At 40.5% G+C, this 6009-nt stretch overlaps 1 protein-coding gene across 2 annotated transcripts in view; it reads left to right on the forward strand.

Moving 5' to 3' along the window:
- LOC139176086 (ATP-binding cassette sub-family C member 4-like) overlaps window positions 1-6009 on the forward strand; it is a 374149-nt gene that overhangs the window by 198705 nt on the left and 169435 nt on the right. The window lies entirely within an intron of this gene.

Consider the following 6009-nt stretch of genomic DNA (forward strand, 5'->3'; position numbering starts at 1 on the left):
CAACTCACTATATTTCAGAATCAGGGAGCCCTGAGCTTGTTTTTCTACAACTAAATGGTCTCCTCCAAGCTTGATGGGAGAGAGTGACACCCGAAGTGTGTTCTTATATCCAATCTACTTTGTGATCTTGCTTTGATTGCTGTCACTGCAGAAAACCCTGCTTTACAAAGATAGCTTGTTCAAAATGGAAGCAGGCTTTTCAGTGCTTTGTGGCAATCTCTGCCACAGAGAATATCCTGTGGCAGGATATTCTGCCTTGACTTTAGAATGTATAGAAATTTGAAGTTGTCTCAAACATACTTTTAGGTCATCATCATTTGCAGTCTCACAAAGCTGATCCTCTTTCTAGCATGAACAAAGTTGATTTACCTGGCTTATTCACAGATAGGTCACAGATCCATTCCTTCCCAGTTCAAGGGTCTTTTGCTGTTGGGATGTAATGCTCAAACTCTTTAGAAAGCTGAGATAGGTGATCAAAGACCACCTGGGAGAAAGAAGTCCCTGGCTCAGTCTTTTTCAAAATATCTGCTAATATTTGAAACATGTCAAAAATCTCAATGTTCACTTGTCACCCCCATAGATCCAGTTTGGCACGGAATGCAGCCACTTTACTTTGTTGGATAACTGGTTGCCACATATATGTGTTGCAATGAACTCATAATTGAAGTAGAACTCTCGATATTTTATCTTAAATTGTTTCCTTTTTGTTGGTGGTCTTAGAGTCTTTTGCTGTCTCATCATTGGGTCTCTCCCCCTTATCAAAGAAGCTCTTCAGCTGTGTTTGTTTTTCACTCATTTTGGTAAAGTTAGCTGTGGGCTTACCAGACTGAGACGGAGTCAAGTGTGCAGTGCAGGAAGAGCCGCTGATGGAAAATAATGGGCAGGCCTTGTGCACACTGAAATGAGTGTTGGATTCTGACTTAAAGCCTATCACGAGATGCGGCTGTCCAATTGAAGTACATCAACTCATGTTACTGTAAAGCCTGCCAGCAGATGCAGCTTGTCACTTGCCACTCACTGAAAGGATTTTGATATGAGTCTGCAAGCAATTGTCTTATTTTGGTCTCTCGTCAACCTCTCTGCTCATGATAATCTGTGTTTGCAGGTGCTCCCCAGTGCTAGCATCATCACTTCAGCTCCACCTCAGATCATTAGGCATTGGATTCTGATAAGAAGTGTGCAAGCTAGATCCCTCACATGGGCAGTTCACAGTAAGGTTTGTGCCCCTATGAGAATCTAATGCTGCTGCTGGTCTGACAGGAGGTGGAGCTCAGGTGGTAATGCGAGTGATGAGTGGAATGGCTATAAATACTGATCAAGCTTCTCTCCCTTGCCCATCACTCACCTCTTACTATGTGGCCTGATTCCTAACAGGCCACAGACCAGTGGTTGAAGACCCCTGCTGTAGACCATACAATATTTTATAGTTTGCACAGATACAAATTTCCACCATCTATCCCTGAGGTTTGTTTGGAAATGAATCATCAAGTCCAACAAGATTGCATTTCTCCTTAGATATTGTTTTGCCCTCCTCATTAGAGTCAATGGCTGTCTTCATTAACTCGGCATAATATATTCAGTGTTCATCTGCTTTGTGGCATACTTCAGTGTATCTATCTTGACAAATCATATCCTATTGCATGTAATTCCAGATTTCATTTGCCCATTCATAAGGTGGTGTACACTTTCTTCCTCCCACCCCTCACACCTTTATCTTTTATGAATAATGGTGTTATAACATTTGTAACTAAGTTTTCAAGTGGACATATGTTTTCATTTATCTTGGATAGATAACTATGAGAAGAATTTCTGGGTTATGTGGTAACTTTGTGGTTGTACCATTTTACTTTCCCACCAGCAGTATATGAGGATTCTGGTTTCTCTGCATCCTCTCCATCACTTGTTATTGCTCCTTTAGTCATAGCATTGAGCCATTTCAGATCAATAAACAAGTGCAGATAGAGGTCTTATGACATCTCCCCCGTTTGTAAGCTCTGTGTCTGGCCTAGTGGTCCTGCACCTGAAAGGCATTCACTGAACATCTGTTCAAAACAAAGTTTTATTTGTATGTTGTTTTAGGTTTTAGTTTTTAGAAAATGCTCTCACAAATCCTGAGGCTCACAGTAACCCTGTAGGAAGTAGGATGAGTGAAGGATCTGGTCCCCTGGCTCTAGAGCCACTCTTCTCTGAACAATTTAATACTGGATTTCAACATTTCTTCTAAACATCGTATTAGTTTATGCTCAGAAAACAATGCTAAAAATTTTCAAAAAACTCTTAGTTTTAAAACATACAGCAGAAGCTGAAGGGACTGAGTGATTTGACAGTTTAGAGATGACAATTATGGTCCTGAGAGAGTTGGAACTGGAGAGAACAGTCTGGGGAATTGGGAAAAGGGAAGTCACCAGACTCCCAACTTCAGCAAGCAATTTCTTCATCTTTGAAGAAGAACTAGTAGCTGAACATTTATAGGGATGGAAAATGTAGAGAATTTCAAAGACAACTGGAAATTAGGTGAGGAGTGATTATTTAGATTGTAGATTGCATTATCTGAGAAAGAGTTAACAACAGAAAGATGGGTAATTGAAAACTGACGATTTTTGGCTCTCTCTTCCTTTTTGCAATAGAAAATTTCAAACCTGCATAAAAATTAAGAAAATAATATTAAGAAAATAGTATAATAAACCACCATCACGCCCATTAATAGAAAATAATCAACACATTGCCATTGTTAAATGTATGAGTTATAAAAAATATTTGACTACATTAAGGATTTCTTTAAAATTGATTTCTCCTCCAGCTTTATTGAGATCTAATGGACAATCAAAAATTGTATATATTTAGATGTACAACTTGATGATTTGACATACATATACACTGAAATGCTCATCATACTAAGCCAATTAATGTATCTATCACTTCACATCTTAATCATTTAGATTTTTTTCTTTCTTTTATGTTGAGAACCCCTAAGCTCTACTCTCTCAGCAAATGAAAAGGACACAGTACAGAATTATCAACTGTAGCCACATTGCCATACCCTAGTTCTGCAGGACATATTCATTTTGCAAACCTGAAGCTAAAAGTCATTGTTAATAACGCCATTTTAGCCAAGGTTCATGGGAAATTATCAAAGAATAATGAGGTGATCTTGTTATAAGCCCCACAAACTTTGATCTTTCTTCATTTAGGATGAAAGGGAAGAAAAGCTTCTAAGCTGGTAAGGCAGCCACAGAAATAATTTATCACTTATGAGTGAGGGCCCAAGATTTTGTTCTCAGTCCTACAGTCATTGATTCATTCAGATAGCATATTGTGGCACTTTTCACACAGACCATCCACCAGTGGGATGGTCATGCTGGACTTGGACTTGAATCCAAATCTAGATTCATCATTTACTGATTCAAAGACCTTGGAGAAGTGCTGTCTTTGAGCCTCATTTTTCACATCTGTAAAACAGATAACACCTCCTTGAATAGGGCACTGTTTGATTTAAAAGTGAAGCAAAAAAAAAAAAAAGTGAAGCAAGTTCCCCACAAATGCACATAACCTGTGTTCTATAACATATGCCACTGTTACATGTTTGAGTTATAAAATGTTTGAATACATTAAGGATTCCTTTAAAATAGATTTCTCCTCCAGCTTTATTGAGCTGAGCTCATGATGAAAGAAATCATAAGGCAATCTCTCTGTCCCAAATCCCCCTTGTAAGAGGGCAGCAAAAAGCTCACAAGAGTACCCCTACAATGTAACCTGTGAGATGCAAGACATCTCACATGTTGTGGAGTTCTCTAATGACAGAAAATTCATCTTTTGAAATCATTTGGAGTTTTCTAATCTGTCACATTTCTCTAAATCTTGCAGCTCTATAAGCATAATATGTGCTAAATACTGTTGTTCAGTCAGTTCAGTCACTCAATCGTGTCCGACTCTTTGCGACCCCATGAATCACAGCACGCCAGGCCTCCGTGTCCATCACAGTTTCCCGGAGTTCACTCAAACTCACGTCCATCGAGTCGGTGATGCCATCCAGCCATCTCATCTTCTGTCGTCCCCTTTTCCTCCTGCCCGCAATGCCTCCCAGCATCAGAGTCTTTTCAAATGAGTCAATTCTTCGCATGAGGTGGCCAAAGTGCTGGAGTTTCAGCTTTAGCATCATTCCTTCCAAAGAACACCCAGGGCTAATCTCCTTTAGAATGGACTGTTTGGATCTCCTTTCAGTCCAAGGGACTCTCAAGAGTCTTCTCCAACACCACAGTTCAAAAGCATCAATTCTTCGGTGCTCAGCTTTCTTCACAGTCCAACTCTACATCCATACATGACCACTGGAAAAACCATAGGCTTGACTAAACGGACCTTTGTTGGCAAAGTAGCGTCTCTGCTTTTCAATATGCTATCTAGGTTGGTCATAATTTTTCTTCCAAGGAGTAAGCGTCTTTTTTAATTTCATGGCTGCAGTCACCATCCTGCAGTGATTTTGGAGCCCAAAAAGATAAAGTCTGACACTGTTTCCACTGTTTCCTCAACTATTTCCCATGAAGTGATGGGACCAGACGCCATGATCTTCATTTTCTGAATTTTGAGCTTTAAGCCAACTTTTTTTACTCTCCTCTTTCACTTTGTAGTTCTTTTTCACTTTCTGCCATAAGGGTGGTGTCATCTGTATATCTGAGGTTATTGATATTTCTCCTGGCAGTCTTGATTCCAGCTTGATTCCAACTTCTTCCAGCCGAGTGTTTCTCATGATGTACTCTGCATATAAGTTAAATAAGCAGGGTGACAATATACAGCCTTGATGTACTTCTTTTCCTATTTGGAACCAGTCTGTTGTTCCATGTCCAGTTCTAACTGTTGCTTCCTGACCTGCATACAGGTTTCTTAAGAGGCAGGTCAGGTGGTCTGGTATTCCCATCTCTTTCACAATTTTCCACAGTTTATTGTGATCCACTCAGTCAAAGGTGTTGGCATAGTCAATAAAGCAGAAATAGATGTTTTTCTGGAACTCTCTTGCTTTTTCGATGATCAAGCAGATGTTGGCAATTTGATCTATGGTTCCTCTGCCTTTTCTAAAACCAGCTTGAACATCTGGAAGTTCACAGTTCACATATTGCTGAAGCCTAGCTTGGAGAATTTTGAGCACTACTTTACTAGCATGTGAGATGAGTGCAATTGTGCGGTAGTCTGAGCATTCTCTGGCATTGCCTTTCTTTGGGATTGGAATGAAAACTGACCTTTTCCAGTCCTGTGGCCATTGCTGAGTTTTCCAGATTTGCTGGCATATTGAGTGCAGCACTTTCACAGCATCCGCTTTCAGGATTTGAAATAGCTCAACTGGAATTCCATCACCTCCACTAGCTTTGTTCGTAGTGATGCTATCTAAGGCCCACTTGACTTCACATTACAGGACGTCTGGCTCTAGGTGAGTGATCACACCATCGTGATTGTTGGCCATCGTCAAATGTTTGGTGCCTGGTTTGTATTGGCCAAACCAAGGTCTTGTGCCCAATGTACATTGAGGTGAAACAAACTGAAAAGTTGGGGTTCTGAGCAGAGAAAGGTTCCTTGCGAGGGTCAAGCAAGGAGTACAGGATGTTCATCCTCAGAAGGCTGGAACTCCCCAGTGGATTTCGGGGGAGGATTTTTAAAGGCAAGCTGAGAGAGAGAGTCCAGGGTACTTGATTAGCTCATGCACTATTCCGACTGATGTTGAGGGGCAGGGTAATGTAACAGGGGTTATCATCATAAATCCTTAGGTTCCAGTTTATCCTGGTCATCATGCAATTAACTTCTTCCACCTGGTGGACATTTTAGCATCTGCAAAACAATTCAGGAATATGCACCAGACCCTGTTGTAAAGATTCTGTGACTGTTTATGGCTAATCTATCGATGAAGTTTTTTTGTTATTACACCTTCACATTCTTCCAATCATCCTTGAGCCAGCCTTTTGTGACTCAGAGGAGGCCTGGGAGATTGAAGCTTTTCTACAAACAAGAGCCAGGCAGAGGTCA

Source organism: Bos indicus, chromosome 12 (genome assembly GCF_029378745.1).
Source record: "Bos indicus isolate NIAB-ARS_2022 breed Sahiwal x Tharparkar chromosome 12, NIAB-ARS_B.indTharparkar_mat_pri_1.0, whole genome shotgun sequence".
Taxonomy (NCBI): domain Eukaryota; kingdom Metazoa; phylum Chordata; class Mammalia; order Artiodactyla; family Bovidae; genus Bos; species Bos indicus.